This window comes from Ambystoma mexicanum, chromosome 2p (genome assembly GCF_040938575.1).
Source record: "Ambystoma mexicanum isolate Mex_15411 chromosome 2p, UKY_AmexF1_1, whole genome shotgun sequence".
Lineage (NCBI taxonomy): Eukaryota > Metazoa > Chordata > Amphibia > Caudata > Ambystomatidae > Ambystoma > Ambystoma mexicanum.
Genome location: NC_090923.1, coordinates 1232674579 through 1232687652, shown reverse-complemented (window position 1 = coordinate 1232687652; position 13074 = coordinate 1232674579). Strand labels below are relative to the sequence as shown.

Below are 13074 nucleotides of genomic sequence, written 5' to 3'. Positions count from 1 at the left end.
TAAAATCCATATGCGCTTTTTACTCCAACCTATTGTGACAAATTTGCCCATATTTGACTGAACACAATCTTGCTCTGATTGCCGGCGCCATAATAAACTCCAAATTATACTACTGTAATAGTCTCCTAATGGGTACATGGAAGTCTAACATTTAAAAAATGCAGAAAATACAAAATGGAACAGTCAGGGCAGTTTTTGGTCTAAGCCGACATGCCAAATTTTCAGTAGCAAGGAGAAAATTGCATTGGCTCCCAGTTGACTAAAGGATAAAATGTAAGGGTGCAGTAATGGTCTTTAAGTGCCTAGCAGGTACTGCAGTGAAATATCTTGCCCATAAGACAAGGAAAGGGCCCATCAGAAGAAATGTTCGGTCTAATAATAAACATGACTTAGATCCACTCTGACAGGTACTAACTTAAATTTTTGGGCACCCCGGGCTTGGAACTCCCTTCCACTTCCTATGAAAAACTGTGTGCCCTTGAACATTTTTAAGAAACAGCTCAAGACCTGACTGTTTGATGAAGGAACATTTTAACTAGTTTGCTCGCCCCGTCTGACCTCTTGGACATCAATATCCAGCTGTACTGATGTTTGATTGTTATGTTGTCTCTGTCTTGTGAACGCTTTGAGGCCTGTGGGCTAGAAGCGCAATATAAAAAACAAGATAGATAGATGGATAGATGGATAGATAGATAGATAGATAGATAGATAGATAGATAGATAGATAGATAGATAGATAGATAGATAGATAGACATGGGTGCAATTATGACTAGGAAAATCAGCAAGGATGAAGATATTCAAAAGAGATGGCGTCTTGAGATGAGAGAACCGTGGGTCAAAATTGTGGCATAATTTTACCACATCTTATGCCACGGACTGACTGAGGTAGTTCAAAGGCAGATGAAGAAACAGGTAGGGATGGAAGTGAAACTATGACCAGAAATACAATTGACTATTGTGCACCATTGCTGATTATTACAGGAGAAGAACAAGAAGAAAGCTGAGAGTGGAAAGCAGGAGGAAGTGAAGTTAGTTCAAATAAATTGTCAAAGCTAGCCATAGAGGGAGCTGTATTGACGCATAGTGAAGGTGTGGCGACACAAGAGATGTAACTAGCGCAATAAAGTAATGTAGTATGTCCTATGGATCAAAGTGGGTACAATTGTTGACCAAGAGGGAGAGGGAATGGACCTAAAGAGGAGAACGAGTTGGATTTCAGAACCCTCAGTGAGGAGGGGGATTTAATGGCAGACAGCCGCACCAATGTTAGAATTGTGGAAGGATAGGACACATAGCAAGAACATGCAGAAGTAGAGTAGGAATGCAATAAAATTGGCAAGGCCCGTGAGGGGGAGAGGGGTTGTTTTCACAATATAATCCAGAAAACCACAGCAGTATTATGCCCACGATCACACACAGAATGTGGCACTTGCGCTGCAACCACAGCAAGCTCCATTTCAAATGAAATTGCAACAAGGGCAACCACAGCAAGTGCCTATGCAAACACAACAGATACAAACCCAGAAAGTACAGACACAACAGGCCATGGTACCACAATGGAATACAAATGCAGGAGTCCTGCAAATACCCATAAGCAAATTAGGGAATGTGACCATGGTTGGAGGAAATCCTTTCACAGGTACAGGGATGAATTTATATCCACAATAGGACAGCCCACAGAGCGACCTGTTGTGTTCAGTACTATCAGTGACACTGGACCCCCAAGAGGAACCAGGGGTCAATTTAACGATAGGAGGCAAGACATATTTGTTTCTTGCAGACACTGGAGCAACTCGTTCATGTGTCAGTGAGGGAAAATACCCAATGTCTGGCATTGCCATGAATGCGCAGGGATTCTCTGGGGTGATGAGCCTAGTTCCTTTTACAGATAAATTACCAATCTCTATAGGAGAACATGTCGATACCATTACTATATTTGTGGCAGACACCAATTAATATATTGGGACGTGACTTAATGACAAAGCTTAATATGACCATATCTTTTACTGACAAAGGAATAGTGTGCACCACTCTGTCAAGATATGCGTCCCGTGGACGCTGCATACCTGTATTTCCTGAAGACTTGCATGCCGGAGTCGCCAGGGCGTTGATAGTAGGCCGAAAGATCACAAGGTAATGGCAAGAACCGGCCCAGGTCCCGTCCTGATTTGCAGGATTGAAAATGGGTCCGATTCCTGACGCCACGGATGGACACTTCCCTGTTTTTTATGTGACGCCAGAACAGTGCAAGCACTGGCAGGGAAGGTCAGTAGATGTGAGCAGAAGGCTTGAGAGCGATGCTTGCCTATGTAGCTGAAGACACTCCCCGATAATAATGGATGTAGGCAGCTGAGATGGCAGTGATGGCAGCAAGAGAATGCTGTGTTGGCAACACCTTCAATACACTGGCACCCAGGCACTAGGCAGTAAGAAGGCAGGCAATGAAATGAGGGCAGGCAGGGAGAGAGGCAGGTCAAACAAGGAAGGGACAAGAGAAAACCCAGACCAGGACCAGACCGAACCTTAAGCAGGGAAGCCAGAACCCCAACCAGGGAAGCCAGGACCCCAAAAAGGGAAGCCTGTCCACCAGGGCTGGACACACCAGGAACCAACCAGGAAGAGGAGAAGGGAACCAGAAGGAAAGGCCAACGGGAAGCACAAGCCAAAGCCAGGAGCCAGTAAGCCAGGAGCGAGTGGGAGGTCAGGACCAAACCGCGTTGAGACACGGCGAATCCGGGACCAGGAAGCTCTTTATAGGGACTCGGCATGGAAGCGAGGCTTGACCCACGATCCGAGTCGGTGCATGCGCGGAGGCAAGGTGATCATGGAAACGAGGCTTGAACCACAAGCAATTGGAGAGGAACCCATGCAATTGGGGGCACTCAGAGGACCTTTGTCGGCGACTGAAAAGAAACGTAGAAGAGACCTGCACTTATGCCTGTATTGTGGCGCCGCAGGGCACTATTTGGGTACCTGTCCGTTGCGACCACTCAGGAAGTCGGAAAACTAGTAGTCCTCTCATGTATGGGGAAGGCAATGACAGGCCCTTCGTCTCATCCAGCCCTTCCGGATCTCAATGGTTCTTTACAGCCCATGCCACCCGCAGCCCTCTTGGTACTTCAAATCAGAGTACTGTGGCAGGACAGGTCAAAGGTAGTCATGAGTCTTTTGGATTGTGGAGCATCAGGTAATTATATCGATGTCGAGTTTGTTAAGAAGAACCAGATACTTCTACTTAAGAAGAACCAAGCTACACCGATTGAATTAATTTATGGTACACCTTTGTCTTTTGGTCGTATTCAACACCACACTGGAGGCCTGCAGTTTTGGATAAAGGAACATCAGGAGAAGATTTCTTTGGATGTGATCAAGTCACGTTCTATCCGTTTGTGTTGGGTTTACCCTGGTTGTTGTATCACAACCCTAATATTAATTGGGTAAACCGTACTCTGACATTCGTTTCTGATCGTTGTTTACAGGAGTGTTCTCCCTCAAGGTTATCCACTGGTATGTCCACAACTGCCACACATACAAAGGGGAATGGAAGTTCTCATGTATGTTTGATATCCACTGTGCCATCTGAATATGCGGACTACTATTCGGTGTTTTCTGAACCAGGGGACATACCTTTGCCTCCTCATAGAAATGTTCATTGTGCCATAGAACTGTTGCCAGATTCTGTGATTCCACATGGTAGAGTGTACTATTTATCTCCACAAGAAAGAGCAGCCTTACAAGAATACTTAAACGACTGTCTCCAGAAGGGGTATGTCACCCCTTCCAAGTCTCCTGCAGGATTTCTGCTGTTTTTTGTTAAGAAGAAAGAAGGCACTTTGCGTCCCGGTGTGGTTTATTGGCAGTTAAATGATCTCACTCGGAAGGACAGATATCCGTTGCCTCTAATACATGACATCCTGGAATCCTTACATTCTGCTTGCATATTTTCAAAGTTGGATTTACGGGGGGCATATCATCTGGTCCGAATAAAGGCTGGTGATGAGTAGAAGACGGCATTTAAGACACCATTGGGGCATTGTGAATATCGCGTAATGCCTTTCGGACTATGCAATGCCCCAGCCGTTTTCCAGCGCTTGATGGATGACATATTTTCGCATTTATTCGGGATATCCGTGTGGGTATATCTAGATGATATACTGATCTTCTCAAGAGATAAGAAGGAACACATTTTCCACGTTAAAGAAGTCCTCAGCTGTTTACACCAGAACCACTTATATGCTAAAGCCGAGAAATGTCTCTTCAATCAAGACAAGATTGAGTTTCTTGGGTACTTGATTAGCTGTTCAGGCATACAGATGGACCCAACCAAGTTACAGGCAATCCAGGAATGGCGACAACCTAATGATGTGAAGGCCCTTCAGCTATTTCTTGGATTCGCCAATTTTTATAGGCGCTTTATACCCAGTTTCTCGAATCTAACAGTGCCTTTAACCAGTTAACCAGCAGTAAGACATTGTTTGTGTGGAATGAAGAAGCAACCAAGGCATTTGAGCAACTCAAGGAAGCCTTCAGTACATCTCCCATTCTGCATCATCCCGACGAGAGTAAACCTTTCATTGTGGAAGCGGATGCGTCGAATTTCGCCGTTGGATCAGTTCTACTACAGAAAGAGACCCGCAGTCGGAAGTCGAATTCCCAGTAGCTTATTTTTCCTGAAAATTAACATCAAGCGAACAGAATTATGCTGTAATCGAGAAAGAACTCTTAGCAATCAAATTAGCTTTTGAAAAATGGCGTCTCAATCTGTCAAGATGTGCGTCCCGTGGATGCTGCGTACCTGTATTTCCTGAAGACTTGCGTGCCGGAGTTGCCAGGGTGTTGATAGTAGGCCGAAAGATGACAAGGTAACGGCAAGAACCGGCCCAGGTCCCGTCCTGATTTGCAGGATTGAAAATGGGTCCGATTCCTGAAGCCACGGATGGACACTTCCCTGTTTTTTACGGGATGCCAGAACAGTGCAAGCACTGGCAGGGAAGGTCAGTAGATGTGAGCAGAAGGCTTGAGTGTGATGCTTTCCTATGTAGCTGAAGACACTCCCCGATGATAGTGGATGTAGGCAGCTGAGATGGCAGTGATGGCAGCAACTGCAGGCAGCAGAGAAGGCTGTGTTGACAACACTTTCAAGGGACAAGAGAAAACCCAGACCAGGACCAGACCGAACCTCAAGCATGGAAGCCAGAACCCCAACCAGGGAAGCCAGAACCCCAACAGGACACACCAGGAACCAACCAGGAAGGGAGAAGGGAACCTGAAGGAAAGGCCAACGGGAAGCACAAGGCAAGGAAAAAGTAAGCCAGGAGCGAGCAGGAGGTCAGGACTAAACCGCATTGAGACGCAGCGAATCCGAGACCAGGAAGCTCTTTATAGGGACTCGGCACGGAAGCAAGGCTTGACCCGCAATCCGAGTCGGCGCATGTGCGGAGGCAACGCGATCATGGAAATGAGGCTTGAACCACAAGCCCGTTCCCTGCCGCTTCCGCGTATGAACGCATGTACCCCGACTCGTCCGGTGCTGGCACGCACCCTATGTAAGAGAGGACCCAGGGCAGCGCTCCTCCTCCCAAGACTGTACCATGGGTACAGCCGCCAGGCATGTCCTCGCCCCAGAGGATTCCAACCTCTCGGCTCCCAGGTGAGTGTCCTAACACACTCCAGGGATATATTACATGAATGTGAAAGAGTTTATATTAGCCTTTACAGGCCAGAAGGCATTGCAAGGAGTCCCTTTAGATCCAGAAGTATTTTTGTATGGAGTGACTGTTTTATTATCGTGGTTACCCAAGTTGGTAGGTATAATATTGAGAATACCTGAACATATTTTGTTTAGACCAGAGATAGCTATGGATGATGAAGAACGACAGGTGATCCCCTAGAGCTAGAAGCAGCAGTGTTGAGAGAGGAAAGGGTGGTTGACCATGGAACAGATGATGAGGGGAGAGAATGGAGAGCAGTGATAGCCCTTGGTGAAGGATACAGAATGAAAAACTTGACAAAGAGCTTTTTAGGGCTGATTATTCAGATGATGAATTAGTATTTTTCATAGGTCTCACATATTTGATTAAATTGGATAATATGGAAACACTGCAGAGAATGGGGATGGTAAAAAAGAAACTGTCATTTTCCCAGGAAGACTTAGCGAAAGTGCCAAATATTTTATGAACCAACAGTCCATATGATGTGGGCCTATTGAAAGGAGTAGCAACAGTTTAAATCAAGCTTTAATTAAACATATTGGTGCCATCTCAGATTTATTCTGGATCTCCACCCTTTAAATAATATTGTTGAAGCAGAGTTTCTTTTAGTTCCAAATCCTGCTACAATATTATGTAATATTCCATCAAAGGGCAAATATTTTACAGTTGTAGATTTAAAAAATACTTTCTTCTCAATTCCCCTCCATGAGGACTCACAGGATTTGACTTCATTTTCATATAGAAATATCCACCTGAAACATACTTGTTTGCCCAAGGGGTACCGGGAGTCCCCCTCAATCTTTAACAGGGTTCTCCAGATGGATTTGGGTAATGTTCAGCTCAAAAGTGCAATAATTTGGTGTGTGGAGGATAGCTTAGTGTGCTGTGAGACAGAAGATTGATGGAGAGAAGATTTAGTTCAACTCATGACCATACTAGCAGAGAAAGGATACAAGGTAGACAAGGAAAAGCTACAATATTGCCAGGAAGAGGTCCTGTACATAGGACAGTTAATCTCACAAGAAGGGAGAAGTGACACCTGAAAGAGCAGAAGCAAATATGAAGACTTCAGTACCTAAACCACTGAGAGAAATGCAATACTTTTTAGGCCTGTGTAACTACTGCAGGGCCTGGGCATTTGATTACAGCACATATGTTTGACCGCTTTTTAAAGGACTTAAAGAAGCACATGTAGACAAAAGTAAGATAAAATGGACAGATGAAATGACTGAAGGATTTGAGGAATTAAAAAAGGTGATCAGTACAGCCCCTTTGTTAGGAATTCCAGATTATCATGAAGAAGTCTATTTATTTTCCCATTCAAATGGAGAAGTCATGCACTCCTTACCCAGAAAATGACATTAGGACATGGGTATAAACAATTAGCTTACTACAGTGGGATTTTAGATCTAGTTATGAAACGGCATTACCCCCGGGAACAAGCTTTAGCTGCTGCTGCATTTGCCATTGAAAAAGTTTAAAGTATTAGAATGGGGAGATCAGTGTATTATTTGTTGCACATGCATTATTTGCTATTGTAGAGAAACCCAAAAGTACATTGACCACACAAAGAGCCTCAGGGGTATGAGGTAATTATCTTCAACACGGCGATCAAATTGTTAAATGCAGAATAGTGAACCCAGCTATAATTCATAGCAGACCCAGAAGGGCAGGATGATTATGTACATGACTGCACAATATATACTGAATTTTATGACAATCCCAGTGTTAGAGAAAATGCTCGCTCTCACAGGGGGGAATTTGTCTTTATTGATGTTTCTTCAAAAATTGATCAAACAACTGGCGAAAGGCATACTGGATCAACAGTAGTAAAGCTGAACCGAGAGGGTGAATTTGAAATAGCCACAAGCACAAGATTGACTTTGCATTGCTCAGCACAGGCTGCAGAATTAGTGACGCTTATTGCTGCACTCCGAAGATAAGAGGATGAGGAATTGACAGTGTACTCTGACTCCGTCTATGTGACGTCAACTGTTCACTCAGGTTTGTCACGCTGCAAAAGGAGGGGCTTCCTCTGTGCAGACGGCACTCCGGTACAACATGCAGCCCTATTGGATAACCTCATTGAGGCCTTAAAGCTCAAATTGACTATCACAGTTGTAAAATGTGCAGCGCATACTAATAGAACAGGCATGATTTCTTGTGGAAACGAAACCACAGATTTAGAAGCCATAAAGACAGCATACTACCCAAATATTTCTGATTTTGAGTGTTAAACAAATGGCAGGATGGTGCATATTGGTAAAGGAGGGCTTTAAAATGCTGTCTAATGTTCAGTTAATTGAGATACATGGTCGAGTCTCACAGGAGGAGCAAGACTTATGGAGAAAACGCCAGTTATGCCGCTAGCATTATTGAGGGTAGTGCCAGAGCAGCTTCACTACCCCGCGCATACGACTCGAGATAGTCTTGCTGCTACAATTGCAGAAGATTGGTTTTCACCAAATGTGTTAGAACATGTGGCACAGTTTATTGTGAATTGAATTGTGTGTCAGAAATGTACTGCAGGGCACACTTTGCAAACAGTGAGAGGAACAATCCCTATACCCAATGGCCCATTTCAGCATCTACATATAGATTGTGTAGCAAGGCATAAATCAGTTTTCAAAAATTGATTAGCAGATTTTGCTAATTAAAAATGTTTTGATTAGCAAATGAACTAATTTGATTAGCAATTTTGTACTAATATTGAATGTCACCAGAATTAGTTGTAACCCAAGATATAGAATTAGCAAGAATGCAGAAATGATTTCTATGTACCTCTGAAGTATACCATCAGTGCAATGTTTGCAAAATGTAAAGGTTCGCTGCAAGATATTTTTAGAGTAAAACGTTGGGCTAGGCTTACCTCTCAGGGCCGTTCTTATCAAGTGGGAAAGTCCTCTCTGCCTAATCTTCCTGTACACTGTAGACCAATTCCTACAAAATAGGCAAAAAGCAACTCATTTACCGGCTACCCACAACAATGCACACTCACTCTGGAGGGGGGGGGGCTCGAGAATCGACAGCCGAAAAAATGCCAGCGCAGCCACTTGCCAACACCCAGCCCAGCAATCGGGGACAGCGTTGGGGCCTTTCGCCTTTACAAACAAGTGAGGCCTCGAGCCTCTTGGGGGGGAGGAGGTCCAGCAACTGCCCCCATGGTTCCGGTCCGCAAGCTGGCCAGTGTAAAGCTTCCTACTGGCTCTGGCTGCTTGCCCCGTGATAAATAAGAAAGCTAACCTCCATGCACCACTGCAGGCTGCTCGGACTGGCCTATATAGGGCAATAGGCCCATGGCTTAACCAAGAACGCAAAATGCTTGTGTGGGCCCATATTTATTGGGTCAAAGTGAGCCATCTTTTTGGCCAATGTGGCCCAGTTTGATGAGTTACTGAAGTCCAGTAACTCATCAACCTGGCCCAATAGTTTTGACCAGTGTTGCTGAATTAAAATGTACAATTTGCCTCACCTCCCCCTTGGGTTATTCAAACAATGTCACAAAAGGAATTAATTCACTGTGGAGCACTTTTTCGGTTGGTGCCCGACACAATTGTATGCCCCAGTCCGACCCTGCCCCACTTTTTCCACCATCAGCAGTGGGGAGGCCGGTGGGCACACTTCAGAGTCCCCTCCATGGTTATATATCTGGTCCTGCACCCTGGCGTCTATTATGTGCCCTTATTTAATGACCTTCACTGTATGACCAGTGGCGTAGCTAGGAGGGGGGCAGTGTCCCTTGTGCCCCCCCTACCTAACCTGATCAAAAACAACTAAGGTGAATTGTCCAATTTCGGTACTGCAAAATTCAGGGAAAACATTGTATTGGTTCTTGGAGTTTACATGCAAGTGCCTTTTGTCCAATGCAATTTGGGTGGTTGTGAAAAGGTTATTTAATGAAATATGCATATTTCAATTTGAACCGCAAATTTCTGACGTCACATCACATTACAACAGAGTTTACCTTTTTGACATGTGGGCAGAGCGCGGTTTTGTGTGACTCACTGTGGGCAGGGCATAAATCTCAGGAATTTTTGATTTTCAAATGTAGGCAGGTATGGGTGCTGGGTGTTAGAGAGCTGCTGCTCTCTAACACCCAGCACCCGCCGTAATAACGCAGCCTTGTGCTCGTAGAAGAGGCCTTCTACGAGCACAAGACTGCGTTATTATGGCGGGTGCTGGGTGTTACAGAGCAGGCGCTCTCTAACACCCAGCACCCGCCGTAATAATGCTGCCTAATGCTCATAGAATTACGTTGGGTGGGAGAGCCCCTGCTCTCTAACACCCAGCTCCCGCCGTAATAACGCAGCCTTGTGCTCGTAGAAGAGGCCTTCTGGGTGTAAGTGTCTGATGATAATATTTCTCCCGCCCGTTCGTGCGGGAGAAATATTATTCTCAGCAACTTTCTAACACCAGCACCTGCAGTAATAACGCAGCATGCTGCTCGTAGAAGGCCTCTTCTACGAACAGCAGGCTGCGTTATTGCGGCGGGAGAAATATTATCATCAGACACTTACACCCAGCACCAACACCATTATGAAAAGAGCCCGGCTCCTCCACCCAAACCTCCCCGAGCACTGCTTCGGCCTCCTTACCTGAGACGTTCAGCCATACTGTGAGACGGGGGCACCCTCCTCTCACCACGTGATGACGCCGCATCCGGGCTGGGCTGACAAAACATTGATACAATGTTTTCAGCCCAGCCCGGTGCTTCTGCCTCGCCTGCAGTGCACGTTGTGCACAGAGACACAACTTTTAAAGGCACACAATCTTTTTTTTTCTTCTTTTTTTCCATGGAAATCATATCACAGTTGGTGCAACATGATAGTTAAAATAAACAGCAAAACATAATTATTATATCGCGATTTGCGATGTGATACCTTTTATGCTTTGTGTAGATATGCTGCAGACATGCAACGGCTATAGGTATATATTGGTCATGGGTTGTGCCTTTCCAGATGGATCGAGGCAGGTCCAAGTATGCACCCAATGCCACATGCACTGCCAAGTTTCTCGTGCTTGAGGTCTTTCCAAGATGGGGTGTTTGCGAGGTTCTGCGGTCTGACATTGGACCACATTTTGTAAATTAACTATTTGAACAAGTCACTCTCTTATTAGGAATAAAAAACAAGTTCTCTTCTGCCTATCATCCACAGGGGAATGGACTTTGTGAACGTTTAAATGGACTACTTAAGGAGATGATAGCTAAGATTAAAATCACTTTTAAAAAGGGATGGTTACACTGCCTACCCGCTGCGCTATATGCACTGCAAAATCAACCTGGCTCAGATCAATCACCACTTAACTCTCATGAGTTGGTGACTGGACGCTGAATGAGAGTACCTCGTGCTCCTCAAACTAGGTTAGAAACTGATGCCCACAGTGTAGCAAAGATATTAGGTGATGAATGCATGATTATTTGCCAACTATGACCGCTAGTGTTTCTTTCATTTCTAATAAGGAATTAATGGAATTGCAGATATCCTGGAACTTTTTTAGATTGATACAAGGAACAATGTGGTGATGTGCCAGAGCCGAAAGACAAGGAGCACACTGCATCTACTATGTTATATGTTACCCATCATAATAACATTGCACACATTCTTGTATGCTGGTTTCACTTACATATTACAGTCTTACCCAGCTCGGATAAGATGATATGTGAACACTGTAACATTTCTCGTCAATCCCAAAAACAACCATATTATTTTCAGAATCATAGCAGCAATTATTTTACAGTTTTTTTTAAATAAAAGTGTGATCTAGAAAGCATCACAATATTACATAGTGAATTAATAACCAACATGGGAAAATTCCAGAATATAAGAAACTAATTGCCATCAAGAAATGACTTTTTCTGGAATAGTGATTGTGATGTCATTCTGCATTATGATTTGTTTGTTTTTTCTTATTATTATGGCATTTAAACACATAATGATTAAAAATGCAGATACAGTGGGGGAGAATGAGACATTTATTATGATCCCTAACAAAAGCACGAGCAGCATCTTTCCTGATTTTACTAAACAAATGGTTTGACTTAAAAGAGATACTGGGGACGATCATGAAGATATAAATACATATCTTGATAATTCGGATCATTTAAAGGGTAATTTATGGTGTCAGCACATGAAGGAGGTGGGAGAGAGAACGTAAGATGAAAGCTGCTATGTATGTTCTCTCATTACTTATGCCATGAACGCAGCAAGAACATGTATTGCGAAAGAAATGCCTGCACATGATGCAGAGCCTTAGTCATCTAGCAGCGTGCACAACCAGAGAATAATTCGAAGGAAAATTGGCAACCCTACGATGGCGATCAAGGAGAACATTCCCATATGGACATACTTATGTGAAAACACAAAGGATGGAAAAAGGGATGGGTTTGACAAGCAAAAACATATGTATCCATCCCAGATTGGAGAATGAATAAAGGTTGTCCAAATGAGGAGGATGGAATGTTCAGACACAGTGTAAAGATCAAGAGTACGAGGATGCTGGGAGAGACCTCAGCTATTGGTGTATGGGTGAGTTGCCACCAGTGCAGGATGGGAAGAAGGAATGTTATCCTGCCTGCACACTTATTGAAGAAGGAACCAGAAGGTTTAGTGCAAATAGTGAATGATACGTGTTTAGAGTCACGGGCTAAGTACTCTAAGCTACTAACATGGGTTGATAATGAAGCAGGACCAGTCTCTACCATACCACTAAAAAATGTGCCAAGATACTTTAGGAATAAAGGCCTGGTTCTAGTTTGAGAAAATCAAGGATGTGAGCAAGTGCTCGTAGCACCAGGAATGAATGAAGGACCTGCCGTGCTGATGGATCGAAATTGTGCCTGTGGATCCAGTGCCTATAAATTGGGGAGGAGTGTGCTCCATTGTGGTCATTCATGTTCCTGCATAATGGATTCCCCAAAGTGACCTCCATATTGATGAATCTCCAAAAATGAATGAACACCAGAGGAAGAAGAGGTCGCTTGACCTCTGCTGGATGAAGAGAGAGTACTATTTCTCATTAAAGTCAATAGAAGCCTATTATGATATACCAGACAAGCACACATTATTTAGCAAGACGACACTGATAATGACATCTATATTTATGCCTGGACTTCAAACTGCAGTGAATGCAAAAGGGCTGCAGATTACCAGGTGGGAGCTGCTGCAAACGATCAATGCAACAATTAAAGTTTTTAATGCAATTAGAGAAGAACTGAGGGCCATAGGCTTATGACCCTCCAGAACAGGAATGTCCTGGACTTAATTACAACAATGGAAGGAGGCATGTGCGCCAAGGTTGGGCATTCTCGCTGTACCTTGATACCGTCTCAACCCTGCATATGACGATTGAGGATGGAGTTGA

The 13074-nt window shown here is 44.2% G+C and overlaps 1 protein-coding gene across 8 annotated transcripts in view; it reads right to left on the bottom strand.

The window, feature by feature from the left end:
• The window catches only part of SLC29A4 (solute carrier family 29 member 4), a 301784-nt gene that overhangs the window by 267907 nt on the left and 20803 nt on the right, over window positions 1–13074 (bottom strand). For 2 of the 8 annotated variants that reach the window (XM_069645524.1, XM_069645525.1), the window contains exon 2: window positions 8582–8652. The exons of the other annotated variants lie outside the window; for them this stretch is intronic. The gene's annotated coding sequence lies outside the window, so the exon portion shown is untranslated. The remainder of the gene's footprint in view (window positions 1–8581; window positions 8653–13074) is intronic. 8 annotated transcript variants of the gene reach the window in all.